The 14,490-nt window shown below is 50.7% G+C and overlaps 1 protein-coding gene across 4 annotated transcripts in view; it reads right to left on the bottom strand.

The window, feature by feature from the left end:
* Positions 1-14,490, bottom strand: part of NCOA1 (nuclear receptor coactivator 1) — a 374,460-nt gene that overhangs the window by 151,989 nt on the left and 207,981 nt on the right. The window contains exon 1 of one of the 4 annotated variants that reach the window (XM_053249233.1): positions 7,662-7,797. The exons of the other annotated variants lie outside the window; for them this stretch is intronic. The gene's annotated coding sequence lies outside the window, so the exon portion shown is untranslated. Of the gene's footprint in view, positions 1-7,661; positions 7,798-14,490 lie in introns of those variants that run through there. 4 annotated transcript variants of the gene reach the window in all.

Below are 14,490 nucleotides of genomic sequence, written 5' to 3' on the forward strand. Positions count from 1 at the left end.
GTGCAGAAAAGCAATAAGCCAAACTGGTACTACAGGGAACCAACCAGAGAGCAATTCCAAGACACAAATTGTTGGCCCGACAGCCAACATTAGAAAAAGTCGTTGAGTAGGCTCATGAGGCAGTGCATTCAACAGCTGGATCTCAGGCACTCATTTTTGGTGTAGCAAGTGTCTCACTGTAGCAACATGGGGAAAACAAGTGGTCCATCTTAATTGCACTTACATACATGCATGCATGCATGCACCCCAAAAATCAATATCCCATTCTACATGTGCGTGCGTGCGTGTGTGTGTGTGTGTGTGACAGAGAGACACCTGGTTACACATCTGCTTCAAATACAAGTTCCCTGTAGATGTGCAATGCTCAGTGTCCAGAAGCTTTTAACAGATACCAACCACCAGCAAAATTGTCATATGAAACCCACTGAAGACATGGCAATAACTCCTGTTAACTGGGCGAAGAGGCACCTTTTACCGTGGTGATTCTCTTTCTTCTCAGGGTGGTTTACACTCACATAAATAAGGTGGATCCCTGTCCCCCAAAGGGCTCACAATCTAAAAAGAAACACAAGATAGACACCAGCAACAGTCACTGGAGGTGCTGTGCTGGGAGTGGAGAGGGCCAGTTCCCCCCCCCCCCCGCTAAATAAGGAGAATCACCACGTTAAAAGACGCCTCTTTGCCAGGTTAGCAGGGACAAGGAACCATTTTCTCCTACCTTCTGCTATGGAAATTGCTATGAGAACTTTTTGTTGTGGAAAACCAGCAAGCAGTATATAAATGATCAACCCTGTTGTAATTATTCCCTCCTAGATATATCATTGTTATAATAAACAGTGGTACATATGTTTGTAACCTCTAGGCTTCACTACTGACTTGTGACTTCTGAGGATGTGGACAAGCTGATTGGAACGGTGCGGCCCACCACCTGTCCTCTTTACCCTTGCCTGACATGGCTTGTTCGATCTAGCAGGGAGGTTGTTGTAGAAGGCCTGGTAGAGATCATAAATGCATCTCTGAGGGAAGGTAGGATGCCTCCTAGTCTTAAGGAGGCAATTATTAGACCGCTTCTAAAGAAGCCTACCTTGGATCCCTCGGAGCTGAGTAACTACAGGCCTGTCTCCAACCTTCCGTGGCTGGGCAAGGTAATTGAAAAGGTGGTGGCCTCCCAGCTGCAGACAGTCTTGGAGGAAATGGATTATCTAGACCCATTTCAAACTGGCTTCCGGGCTGGCTATGGGGTGGAGACTGCCTTGGTCAGCCTGATCTCCAACCGGCAATTGACAGAGGAAGTGTGACTCTGTTGGTCCTTTTGGATCTCTCGGTGGCTTTCGATACTATCGACCATAGTATCCTTCTGGAGCATCTGAGGGGGTTGGGAGTTGGAGGCACTGCTTTTCAGTGGTTCCACCCCTACCTCTCGGGCAGGTTCCAGATGGTGTCCCTTGGAGACTGCTGTTCTTCAAAATCTGAACTTTTGTATGGTGTCCCTCAGGGCTCCGTATTGTCTCCGATGTTGTTTAACATCTACATGAAACCGCTGGGAGAGATCATCAGGAGATTTGGTGCAGGGTGCTATCAGTATGCTGATGACACCCAGACTGGATTACTGCAATGCGCTCTATGTGGGGTTGCCTTTGTACGTAGTTCGGAAACTACAGTTGGTACAGAATGCGGCAGCCAGATTGGTCTCTGGGTTTACCCAAAAGGACCATATAACACCAATTCTAAAAGAACTGCACTGGCTGCCGATATATTTCCGAACGAAATACAAAGTGCTGGTTATTACCTATAAGGTCCTTAATGGCTTGTGAACAGGGTACTTAAGAGAACGCCTTCTCTGTTGTGAACCCTGTCGCCTATTAAGATCATCTGGAGAGGTCTGACTACGGGTGCCGCAAACTCATTTGGTGGCAACTCGGGACTGGACCTTCACTGTGGCTGTCCCAGGGCTTTGGAACTCTCTCCCTGCTGAAATAAGAGCATCTCCTTCTCTGTTCGTTATTAGGAGGACACTGAAGACATACCTGTTTACCCATGCATTTAACTGAAATTTAAATTTTAATATGTTTTTATCTATTGTGATTATTATCTGCGTTATGAATTTTAAATGTTTTATATTTTATATTATACTAGCTGACCCGTGCGGCCGCCGCCGCCCTGCGGGGGCCAAGTGCAGCCACCGCTGCCACGCCTCCACGGCCCGGCCAGTCCCACCGCCTCGCTTCCGCGGCCGGGCCCGGCCAGGCCAGGCTACCTCTCTCTCTCCTCCCGCCCCCCGTCTCCGGCGGGGCAGAGTGCAGCCGCTGCCGCCAGCGGGCCTGGCCAGCCCCAGAGTGCCGCCATCAGGCCCGCCGCCTCGCCCCGCCTCTCGCTGGGCCCTGCCACCATGGCCTGGCCCGCCGCCATCGTGCTGGGCCCGCCGCCTCGCCCCGCCTCACGGCCGGGGCCGCCACCACCTTGCTGGGCCCACCGCCTCGCTGGGCTCCGCCGCCGCGGCCCTGGGCCCACCGCCTTGCCTCCGCAGCCGCCCAGCAAGCAAATTCTCCTGGGTGTGCTGCCAGCCAATCAGGCGCCCCCTGCAGCCCAGCCAATCAGCTGGGCTGCCGGGACGCATTTTTCCTGGGCACACCCAAGAGAATTATATATATAGATTTTAATTTGTACACTGCCTCGAGATTTCTATATCAGGTGGTACAGAAATTATAAATAAATAGATAGATAGATAGATAGATAGATAGATAGATAGATAGATAGATAGTAAAGCAAGCAAGCAATTTGAAGGGGGTGGCAGAAAGAGTCCACAGCATTGCAATTTGTAATGCACAAATGCAGACATACACACATGTTCTCTCTAATACATACACACACACACACACACACACACACACACACACACACACACACACCAGCTTTAGTGGGATTTTTTGGCTGCTGGCCACACAAAGGCACACACTCTGCTTGGACTCTCTACACATTGTGCATGTACAACCACTGGAGAAGGAAGCCAGCTGGCGGCCCATGCTCCTCCCACCGGCAGCCCCACCACCACGCCCCCTGCATCCATCAGATGCAGTGTGGCGTGGCTTTGCTCCCAAACAGGAAGGCAGCACTGGCCGGTATTTCCCCTCAAATGGGGCTTCATTTGAGAGTGAAGCCACACACCCCGTGTCGGATGTCAGACCCAGGTGGTGTGGCCGGAGTACCAGGCATGGCCCCTGATTGATGGTGGCCCGTGTTCTTTGAACCTGTCCTTTCAATGGTGGATCCACTCTTGTGTACAACTGGTTTGAAACAGGTTTCAAGCTATGATTCCCAAAATGCCCTGGTAACTGTAGTTCCGTGAAGCAGCTGAGAATTATTTGTGATTCCTCATACAGTTAGAAAACTACAGTTCCCAGGATTCCCTAGTTAGCAATCTTGAGAGCTGTAGCAGTCTGAATCAAAGCAGTTTTAAGTGTGGTAAAGTATAAACATGCCCTTGGTCTCTAGGGTGGCTTCTGCTGGGTATCTGATCTATCTGTTGATCTAGCTATCAGATTTGTAGACCACCACAAACTTCCATCTCTGGGGGGGTTTACAACGTAAAACAAATTAAAAAGGGGAACCTTAAAACAATTTAAAGCTAAAGTCAAGTTAAAAAGCTTGGGTGAATGAATTATTTATTTACGACCCAAGGTCACCATAACATGACATAAACAAAATATCTCATAACATAGGAAAATACAATTGCATAAGTAAATAGTGCATAAGTATCCATGGATAATAAATAAAAATTATAAAATTAATCAAGAAAAACTCGCTGCTGTAACAATACTGCAGTAGAACAAAATATGGCCACATTAAAACTTATGTGAATAAATGTGTCTTTAAAAAAAAAGTTGACAAAGATGGGGAGGCTTTTATTTCAGCAGAAAGTTTTCCACACGGGGCTTTTAAAGCCCTTTAACTCACATCTCCTCTGGAACAGAGGAGTGCGTTCACATATGCACCATATTTACCCCAAAGTCCCTGAGAGTTATCGGGGAGCAGTTCACACACAATTTGGGTTTTTCACTGCGTGTTAGAATGTAGCTTGATTTAAATCCACTATTTGCGTCGGTTTTTTGGGACAACTGCGAGTTCACAGTAAAGCCTGCTATGTGTAAAAGTCCTAGGGAGCATATTCCAGAGTCTCAGGGCAACAAAAGAGAAGGCCCGTCCCTGCGTAGCCACTAGATGAGCCAGTGGCAACTGCAGACAAATCTCTCCAGATAGTCTCTGGGGTTCATGGTAGGGATGTGCATGGAACCGGCTCAGAGGCCCTTTATGGGCCTCTGAACTGGTTCGAGGAGCTGGCGGTTCTGCCGGCTCGACGGCAGCAGGGGTGCCGCTTTAAGAGCGGGGGAGGGTGCACTTACCCCTCCCACCACTTCCCCCCCCCGATGGCGTCCATTTCTCTAACAGCTAATAGGGGTGGCAGCATACCTCCCTGCCGCCCCCTTGGCTGGATATGGCTGGACGTTCCAGGCGCGTGCAGGCACGTCGGGGACGTAAGGCTATATCCAGCCAACAGAGCGGCAGGGGGATATGCTGCCACCCCGACTAGCTGTTAGAGAAATGGAAGCCATCGGGGGTGCATGGGAGGGGTAAGTGCACCCTCCCCCGCTCTTAAAGCGGCACCCCCGTCGCCTTCGAGCCTCCACACCGCGGTTCCATGCATGTGCCTAGTTCATGGCGAAGGCGACTTTGAGGAAAGCTGTGGCATCTGTATGGTGGTCAACCACAGCTGGAACCTCCCCTACACTCTAGCAAATATTATTTGTCATCAATTCAAGCTCAGTTTTAACATCATTCGCCTCAATTTATAAAACGCAAGTGTTCCCTGGCTATGAAGTACTAAAAACATGTAATTCACAAAACATCCAGGATCCAGTGACAGTTCCTTAAAAACAAACCAGCAACGGCAACACCAGGAACAGCAGCGAATCCCAAGTAAAAACAAAAGTGCTCCTGTCAGTGACATCAAAAGCCTTCCTCCATCAGAATGTTTTGACCGGGCAGTGAAATTCATACAGTGACAAAGCCAGGGCGGACGGCCTGGAAGCAGACATATGCTGCCTTGTGTTGTGTGATGGAAGGAAGGTGGGACCAAACCAAAATAATTAAACAAAATCCCTCTTAGGGTGATCCGCTGCTCCACAAGGCTGGCACTGCAACTAAGAGCCTTGCTTTGCCATTCTTAAAGTTCTCAATTCGGAAAATAAGGGGAAGTGGAACCCGGGCTGGCTTGCCAGCCTGAGGGGAGGAGAGACTTGAGGTGTGTCTACACCATTTTTTCAACATCCAGCAGTCCCACTCCACATACAGCAACTTCACATTCCAGTAATCAGCATTAAGGTAAAGATCCTGCTTTGCATGCAGAAGGTCAGTTCAGTCCCTGGCTTCTCCAATAAAGAGAGAATCTTGGACAGCAGGACTAGGAACCTCTCCCCAAGAGCCCGGAGAACTGCTGCCAGTCACACTAGAAAGTGTGGGACTACATGAATCAAGAGCTTGATTCAGAATAAGGCAACTTCATAGGATCACAGTCATTTCCAGTTTCGCCCCTTCCTGCCCCTGTGCTCATCTCCATGCACTGCCTACACATACATGCTTCCTCCTCCAGAACTGCAGGCTCCTTTGCATCCCCCCACCACATATTCTGCACAGCTGTGTACAGCACATGTAATTTGATGGTGTGCCCATGATTGGAGGGGGTGAACCCTGAGATGTGAGTAAGGTATACATGGTAAAAGAAATCAGAAGACAGGCCAGTTACCTACTGTGAAAAGGGTGCAATAACAACTACTTTTTTTTTTAATAAGCTCTAATAATTAAGTCCACCTTAAGCGGTACAGCGGGGAAATGCTTGACTAACAAGAAGGTTGCTGGTTCAAATCCCCGCTGGTATGCTTCCCAGACTATGGGAACACCTCTATTGGGAAGCAGCAATATAGGAAAATGCTGAAAGGCATCATCTCATACTGCATGGGAGGAGGCAACGGTAAACCCCTCCTGTATTCTACCAAAAGAAAACCACAGGGCTTTGTGGGCCGTCAGGAGTCGAAATCGACTTGACAGCACACTTTACCTTTAATAATAAAGTAGTAGGAGGGAAACAATAGCCAGGGAGAAGAACTCTGTAACTTCTGTCCAGACCAATCACAGGAAGGTCTTTACCTTTTTAGTGTGGAACAGATTTGGGGGCAAATAGAATAAAACATGGTTGCAGAGCACTAAACGGGATCAAGAGGTTACATGATCACTGGATGTCACACACAGGGCACCTACATTCTGCATCAGAAGAGTGGAAGTTTAATGCAGAATTGAGATGTGAACAAGCTAAACTGCTACACAATATGGCACACGCGCATTAATGCATCATATCAGACTGCAGGCGCTTACAGTTCCAAATTTGGAATGAATAATTGCCACGGCGCAGGTATATCGAGTTGCGCTCTTCCCTGCATGCTGTGCAGCAACTGTTATGTACAGCCATTTCTGCCAATTCTGCTTCCTCAGCACATGGAACTCTGTCGGAATCACGTTAGCATAACGCAAGCAGCACGCACGGGCCCTTACGGAGAAAGCTGCCCACTGTGCTTCCGCTGGCATGCTGTGCTTAGTCGCAAGAGTCAGTGTTGCCAACACATTCTGTATGCTGCTCAAGTCCACAGAAGTCCCTCAACACAAGAGGGCCGCATTAAAAGAAGAAAACGAAAAAGATCCCTTGTGATTTTGAAATGTAGGATTTCGGGATCCCAGTATTCCCACTCAGCAACGTCCAGAACTCGCCGATACAAATGGCAGAAATTCAGTCTCCAAAGACTTCCTATGCACTGTGCGACTGTTAGTAGAAAACCATCTGAAATAATTAACTTTTTCTGCAGCGTTCACTGCTTGTCAATGATTAGCAACTGTTATGCAATCAGCATTTGTCTTCATTAAGCCGAAGCCCTTTCCCCCTCTCACTTTCTTTCCCTTTAAGAACTTCACACCCCCCCCGCCCCCCCCGCCCCTAAAAAGGAAGGCGGGGAACTCCACCTTGTGTCCACCACCACCTCTGCAAGCCGTCCAGAGGCAGGTCCCAGCCAAGCAGGACCAACCTCAAACATTTACAGACGGGTTTTCAAGGTCACTGCCGATGTAAAAGTTGGCCGATGGCACTGGACAAAAAAACTGCCCAGCAGCCGCACCACGGATGGAATTCGGAGGGCAAAGAAGGAAGGAGGGAGGGAGGGGAAGAGAGGCGAGAGGCTAACGCCAATTTAAAGCGCAGCCTCCGAAGAACGAGCGCGGCGGAGCCCCAACGCGGGAGGGAAGCGCACGAGCCTCTGGGCCAGAAGCAGCCGCGAGCGAGGGGCTTCTCTTGGCTCGGTTACATAAAGGGAGAGGGCGCCCGCCCTCCCGCCCGCGCAGGCACCAGAGGCTCCTCTCCTCCGCGCCTCCAGCCAAGGGAGACGAGCATTGCCGGGAAACCGCAGCGGCGAAGCAGGGCAGCGGCAAGCGGGAGGAGCAAAGGCCGCTCCTCGAGGCGGGGTGGCGTGGCCCAGGCGCAGCTCCCGCGCGTACTCCAGGAGAACCAGGAGAGACGACGACGCCGCCAAAACCAGCGGGGCTTCCTCCCCCCCTCGGCTTACCTGGGCGGTCTCCAGCGGGGCGGCACGTGTGCAGCTGCTGCTCCGGGACTGTGCCGCGGCAGCCCGGCGCCTAGCATGCTTCCTCCACGGCGCGGCTCGCTCGCCCACCCTCGGCGGCAGCTCCATGTGCGCCGGGCGCTTCGCAGTGCATTTGGCCCCCGCGTGTGCGTCCTCCTGGCAGCGGCGGCGGCTCCGGCATGCGAGCCGAGCTCCTGCGCGGCGGCCCCCAGCCCGGCTGACTGGCTAATGAAACCGCGCACGGGCTGCCAGAGCCACTCACGCGCCGCGCTGCTCCTGGCGGAATCGCGGCGGGGGCCACCTGGCAGGCTGGGGCCGAGGGAGCCGCACCGGGGAACTGGGCGGCAGACCGCGCGCTCTGGCAACAACGTCCCGCGGGGGGGGGGGCACCGAGCGGAGGCCAAGCGAGTCCTCTGGGCGCTTCCTCTCGGCGGCTTCCTCGGAATGGGAGGAGGAGGAGAAGGATGCGAAAGGGGTCTCCTCCAGAGGGCCGCCGCCGCCTGTGCAAGCCAGCCACCCTCACGGACGGCGGCACACGAGCGTGGAGCAGCACGGCGCTGCCCACGCAGCAGCAGCACCTCCTCCTCCGCCCCTCCACACCACGGCACCTGCCTCCTGCAGCCCGGAGGGGGAGAGGGCCACGAGGTCAGCGCAACTGACAGCTCGCCACCAGAGGCCACGGTGGGCGCCGGCAAGCGACCGGGCTTGCCTACTGAGGGCCCGTCTCGCTCTCTTGGGGCACACAAGCAAGGCCGCCTTTGGAGACACGAGGGACTTGGCAGTCCCTTTGCTCGCCCACATGGGTGGCAGGTGAGAGGATTCCCACGAGGCCACGGGGGTGGGGGTGGGCGCCCCAGGAGCACACGCACATCGCACCCACACCCCCTTCCTGCTTCACCTACAACTAGGGTCCCAGGATGGCTCCCTGCAAGAATATGAAGGGGCAGTACTGCAGGCCCAGAGAACCGCTGGCTTACAGAACCTGCTGCCACAACACACTAGTTTCATACTTGCTCTCTCCAGCCTTTCCATGTTCAAATAAGCACCATTTGGGCACCGGCTTACAGTGACCACAAACAATGAAAAACCCACGCTTTTTGGTACATTCGCTGGCTTTAAAGGGAGATTACCTAAAATGCAGGGGGGGGGGGAGAGAGTTAGCCAGTTGGCTATTTGTCATGATGGCTCTACAACAGGGATCCTCAGATGATGCTGGAGTACAACTCCCATCATCCCCAGCCATAACCACCAGTCATGATGGCAGCTGTAGTCCAACAACATCTGGGGACACAAATTAGAGAATCTCTGATTTGCTCGACGCTGCCTCCAAGGGCAGGGCTAGAACCCATGGGGATGAAAGGAGGTGTGGTCCTCCTGGAAGCACCTGACCCAGCTGTGGCTCCTCGCAGCAGCAGCGCACCAGCCACACCCGCTGTGGCAGAGGACTGGCTCCACCACTCAGCTGGTAGAGGCCATTTGCTTGGCTAGCAAATGGCCTCTACACATGTGTGAAAGCCAGCTGGGTGGTGGAGCCAGTCCTCCCCCTCAGCGGGTGCTGGGCGGTGCGCTGCTGCTAAGAGCTTCCAGGTACAGGAACGCCACTCAGTAGGAGAGATAGGCACCTGCTAATTTAAACTTAAAAGGTGTCTCCTGCTGCTCCTCCGCGGTGCCTGCACCAGCCACCACTGCACTGTGGGAAACAGGAGGCTGGACTAGACTGGTCTTAAGAGCAGCCCTGGGAGTCCATCTAGTCCACCATGCAATCGCCAAGAGCACTCAGCCATACACTTCCAGGAACTAGGGTTGCCAACTGTCCTGCATTGAGCGGATATCCCTATTTCCTGGGGAGAAATTCTCATCCCGTTCTGAACTCAATCTCTCCCACTTTTTTTAAATTTTTGAAGCCGGGGCACAGTGGGGATGGTGGGTGAGAGCTCCGCGCCCGCCTCCCAAGGCATGAGAGCCCAAACAGGCGAGGTTGCAGCGGGCGGGTGAACGCGTTGGCAGGCAGACTCTCTGACTGAGAGACAACGGCAAGGGAGCTTCTCCCTCGGGCCCGCCTTCCTCCCCAATGAGGCAGATCGGGCTGATTTCAGGCCTCTGCACACGCCGCAACCTCACCTGGCTGGGCTGTCATAGTTTGGGAGGCGGGTGTGGAACTCTTGCCTGCCATCCCCGCTGTGCTGCATGACAACCACCAGTAAGCGTGCCACCTGGGGCTAAGTCCCACCCCTAGATGGCCCCACCCCCAAGACTCCCCATCCCCTCTTGCGTTCTGATTTTGGCCAACACAATGTTGGCAACCCTACCAGGAACACCACATGGAAAGCATTAAGACAATAGTCATATCTGGTTTTAGCGCATCACTTGGTATTCAAAGGTACACTTCCTCTGAACAAAGAGGCTCCAGTTAGCTTAGTTACCATGGACAATAATGCCTGGTCTCTTCTTACCAACAGACATGCTATGCCCTGCTAGAAATTTTCACAGTTCTGGTAAAGAACACTGCTGAAGAACAAGCAAAAGAAAAATCCTGGGTGCGTACATCAGGACCTTTGCATCATACACCACTGCCTGGGGTAGTCATATAGATTGCCTAGATGAAATGCATATTATTTTAATCCCACTTTTCTATTTGCACACACTCAGAGGACATCCCTGCCCAGCAACAAACATCCAATAATATTTTATTTATTTATTTGAAATATTTATGCCTCCCGTACACTAATGCTCGGGGAGCTCACAATATTAATAAAACAGATACTATGTAAAATAAGATTAATAAAATTAAACAAGTTAAAATACCAGGCTAAAACCACATTTAAAATTACAATTTCTAAAAAGTTTCCAATTAACTTAATAAAAAGCTAAAAATGGAGAACTATAAAAATTAAAGAACCTACCAGATATAAGCAGCAGATAAAACACTAAGGAGCCTCGTTAAAAAGATGTTTTAATTGTTTTTTAAAGACACCGAGGGAGGGAGCATGGTAGAGTTCTTCAGAAAGGGTGTTCCAAAGCCAAGGGGCCACAGCTGAAAAGGCCCTGTCTCTGGTCCCGTGCCAACCAGATCTCTGTTAGTGGCTGGGCCATAAGTATAGTCTGAGATGACGAGCGGAGGGCCCTGGTAGGTTCATATGGGCAAATGTGGTCCAACACGTACCCTGGCCCCAAGCAGTGCAGAGCTTTAAAGGTCAAGACCAGTATCTAGCCCGGAAGCAGACCAGTAAGCAATGAAGTTGCCGTAGGATGTGTATAACACTCATGAAGTGACTTGCGCCCATGAGCATCCTTGCAGCAGCATTCTGGACCAGCTGGACCTCTTCGAGGGCAGCTTCACATAGAGCACATTGCAGTAGTCCAATTTGGATGTTACCAAAGCAAGAGTGACTGAGGTCAGGTCCAACTTCTCCAAATAGGATCACAGCTGGTGTACCAGCTGGAGCTGGTAAAAGGCACCTCTGCACACTGCCGCCACCTGTGCTTCCAATGACAGCATCAGGTCCAGAAACTGAGCTGCACATTTTATCTTTCAAAGGGAGTATGACCCCGTCCAAGACCAGATTTACCTTACTACTCAGATGATCAGTTTTACCAACCCAGAATATGTGCGTCTTATTTGGATCAAGTTTCAGCTTGTTTGCCCCCAATCCAGTCTAGAACAGCATCCAAGCCCCAGTTCAGAGCATCCACTGCTACCACCCTCCACCTAACTTTGATAATTAAAAGACAATATCCAGAGGATAACAAGAATGGACACCTTTTGTGATCCAGGAGACTCAATGGACATCAAAGGATGAAACCACTATAAGGAGGGAGTCTCTGGACATGGCAATTAGCAAGCTTTGCCTAACAAGCAGATCATTGCTCAAGAGCCATCCCAGAGTTTGCTGCTAAAGCTGCGGGGCTAAAAGCAGGAACTCTTTCCATGGACAGAGACTGTTGGTGACCTCTGCTGTGTAGTGAGAGGTCAAGACTTCCCCAGCCATGGTGCTCTCACTCTCCACTTCGCTCTGAGCAATCGACCACCAGCCTGCTTGACCTCTTGAAGATTGCATCCCTTCCAAGCTCCAGCAATCCAGCACCAGCCTTCTTGCAGCTGAAGCCTGCATTGCTCTCGAGCTCCAGCAATGGACAAATCCCTTGAAGCCCTCTTCGAGAATCTGGTGAGATGCCCATCCAACGCACAGCCCAGCCTGCTTTTCCCCTTCCTACTAATTACTGCCATTCCCTTCCTGAGCCATAGGAACATAGGAAGCTGCCATATACTGAGTCAGACCATTGGTCCATCTAGCTCAGTATTGTCTACACGGACTGGCAGCAGCTTCTCCAAGGTTGCAGGCAAGAATCTCTCTGAGCCCTATCTTGGAGATGCTGCCAGGGAGGGAACTCGGAACCTTCTGCTCTTCCCCGAGTGGCTCCATCCCCTGAGGGGAAGATCTCATAGTGCTCACACTTCTAGTCTCCCTTTCATATGCAACCAGGGCAGATTCTGCTTAGCTTAAGGGGACAAGTCATGCTTGCTACCACAAGACCAGCTCTCTTCCTCCTCCTCCTCCTCTCTGTTTCTCTCTAAATGCTTTATTAGGATTTATTAGACAGCTGCAATTATTGATTGCACACACATATGATAGCTAGGCACACTGAATAAGAGACATGTTTAACTTAGATGACTTGTTTTGAATTTTAACCTGATGAACAACTTTCTATAATAAAGCCCACTGAATCATTTAGGAGTGTTTTTGATCTTCTTTCTACCTTTGCGCCCAGACTATACATGGCCACCATATAGAAGAACTGGTCACTTTGTGACACTGGTGAAGCCAGTCTAATTTCATATGCTAGCTCCAGAGCATATCTAGTATACAAATCAGGCTTGGTTCACAACACCGGTACATGTTAAACAGCATAGGGGACAGAATAGATCCTTGTGGCATCCCAACCATGCCCCCAAGTCCCAACCCAAAAAAACAACCCAGAAGGATACCATGGCTGATGGTATCGAAAGTCGCTGAGAGGTCCAGGAGAATCAAAAGAGTCACATTCCCTCTGTCTATCTCCCACTGTAGGTCATCCACCAGGGTGACCAAGGCAGTTTCCACCTGTATCCAGTTCAGAAGCCAGACTGGAAAGGATCTAAGTAATCAGATTTGTCCAGGGCTGCCTGGAGCTGAGATGCCACCATGCTCTCCAACACCTTGCCCAAGAATGGGAGATGAGAAACGGGTCGAAAGTTATTTAAATCAACTGGGCTTTTTTAGGAGGGGCCTAGTGACTGCCTCCTTCAGCTGAGGAGGCACCACAAATACAAGGCAGCAACTCGAAATCCCAGGAACAGAAGGACCAAAATGGTCCCTTCTGCCCTTAGCCTCTGGGAGCACGTCCCATCAATCTTCTGTGCTGACTTTCCGTTGTCTGTTGCACACAAGTGTAAGATGTTGAGTAAATCTGATCAAGGCCTCAAATGTTGGACCCCATGCTTCTTAACCTGTGGAAGTTGGTTACCATGGGCCCTTGTGATGGCAATTGCTATAAATGGCGTTTAAAAAAGAATTGGAATAATATATGGAAGGTCAGGCCTATTTGTGGTACTAGCCATGATAGCCATGTTAAACAACAAAATAATTATAAAGAATGCCCCACTACTTCCTGTGGCATTCTCTAGAGTGTGCTTATGGTGGCCTCTTGATGGGTACATTTGGGAGGAGAGCTGGTCTTATAGTAGCAAGCGTGAATGGTCCCCTCTGCTAAGCAGCGTCCACCCTGGTTTGCATGTGAATGCGAGACTATGTGTGAGAGCCCTGTAAGATATTCCCATTAGGGGATGAAGCCCCGCTCTGGGAAAAGCATCGGCAGATTCCAAGTTCCCTCCCGGGAGCATCACCAGATAGGGCTGAGAGAGACTCCTGCCTGTAACCCTGGAGAAGTTGCTGCCGGTCTGTGTAGAATACTGAGCTGGATGGACCAATGGTCTGACTCAGTATATAAGGTAGCTTCCTATGTATGCTCCTTTGTTCCTATATGACCAGCCAGGAGCTACTGCCCTTTATGGTGAGGCGCTTGAGGCTGCAAAGTGAACATAAGAACATAACTACGGCCCTGGTGGATCAGGCCCAAGGCTCATCTAGTCCAGCATTCTGTTTCACACAGTTCACACCAGATGCCTCTGGGAAGCCCACAAGCAAGAGCTGAGGGCATGCTCTTCTCTCCCTGTTACTTCCCTGCAACTGGTATTGAGGGGCATTGTGCCTCCAAAGTTGGAGGTGGCCAATAGCCACCAGATGAGTAGCCACTGATAGACCTCTCCTCCATGAAGTTATCCAAACCCCTCTTAAAGTCATCCAGGTTGTTGGCTGTCATCACATCTTGTAGCAGAGAATTCCACAAGTTGATTATGCACTGTATGAAAAAGTACTTCCCTTTGTTGGTCCTAAATTCCTTGGCAATCAATTTCATGGGATGACCCCTGGTTCTAATGTTATGCAAGAGGGAGAAAATTTTCTCTCTATCAGCTTTCTCTACAATATGCATGATTTAATAGATCTCTATCATGTTTCCCATCAGTTGTCTTTTTCCTAAACTAAAAAGCCCCAGGTGTTGTAGCATTGCTTCATAAGGAAGGTACTCTAGGCCCCTGATCATTTGGTTGCCCTCTTCTGCACCTTTTCCAGTTCTACAATGTCCTTCTTTAGGTGTAGTGACCTGTATTGTACACAGTACTCCGCTCCTCCTTCAGATGGATCAGACCCTGGCCTTCAAATACCTTGCTGAGCCCCTCTTGTGGATCTGTCCCAGCACTTCCATCTAATGG

This window comes from Hemicordylus capensis, chromosome 1 (genome assembly GCF_027244095.1).
Source record: "Hemicordylus capensis ecotype Gifberg chromosome 1, rHemCap1.1.pri, whole genome shotgun sequence".
Taxonomy (NCBI): Eukaryota; Metazoa; Chordata; class Lepidosauria; order Squamata; family Cordylidae; genus Hemicordylus; species Hemicordylus capensis.